We start from the raw sequence: 942 nt of genomic DNA on the forward strand, positions 1-942 counted from the left end.
CCTTTAAGTTAGATTCATTGATTAATTAATCAAATCAATGAGTTGTAAATGTTTCAAAGTTTTAGATTTAAGAATATTAGAGTAACACTCAAAGTTAGAACAGGGCTGCCACTGAATGGTTAAAGTACTGTAAGTACCTGTTGCTGCAAGCTTTGGTATATTTGTTGTTCACAAGGTTGCCAGTAAAAAAAGAGAGAATTGAACATTATTTTCAATTAGTATTTATTCAGAATTTTTAACTATAGAAGCTTTTCAGCTTCACTGACTCAGAATCGGCATAATTTGGATAATAAACAAGCAGCAGTGCAAAATAACACAGTTTCTGGGTAATTCAGACCCTTCCTCTCCCATTAGAGGCTCCTTTTTTCCCAGTTTAATGTAATGCCTTGTCATAAAAAGGAACGATAACTGTACCTGCAGGCTATGGCTGATTGACCTAAAAAGGAAAGCAGCAGAGTCCTGACCACACTGTGTTCTGGCTCATTTTCTTTGTATCATTACGATTGATACAGACTAAAAAAAAGAAATGGTCTGATTTATGGTCTGAACATCTCCAACTCGGATCTAGTTATTAATCATAAAAACATTTTTAATTACACTTAATAAAACCAAATATCAACCTTGTTTTACTTTTTAAATAAACTATATAAAACATTCATTTTCTATCCCTGGAAAAAGTCTAGACAAACAAATGTCTAACAGCTAGTCTTACCCTTTTAAAATTATTTCAATAAGACAATTCATGTCAACATTTACCATATTAGGCTTAAAAATGTTTTATTTTATCCCATCTTTTTTGAGATGTCTGAGTTTCTTGAGTGTGCATCCTATTTCAGTTTACCTCAATGTATTGGTATTCTCAAAGTATCCTTGGTATAACAGTACCTGCTAGTACAGTATGTCCTATTTCAGCTTTGCTTCACTGGCTTCCTGTTAAATCAA

The sequence above is a fragment of the Cyprinodon variegatus genome, unplaced genomic scaffold, assembly GCF_000732505.1.
Source record: "Cyprinodon variegatus isolate N-32 unplaced genomic scaffold, C_variegatus-1.0 Scaffold950, whole genome shotgun sequence".
NCBI lineage: Eukaryota > Metazoa > Chordata > Actinopteri > Cyprinodontiformes > Cyprinodontidae > Cyprinodon > Cyprinodon variegatus.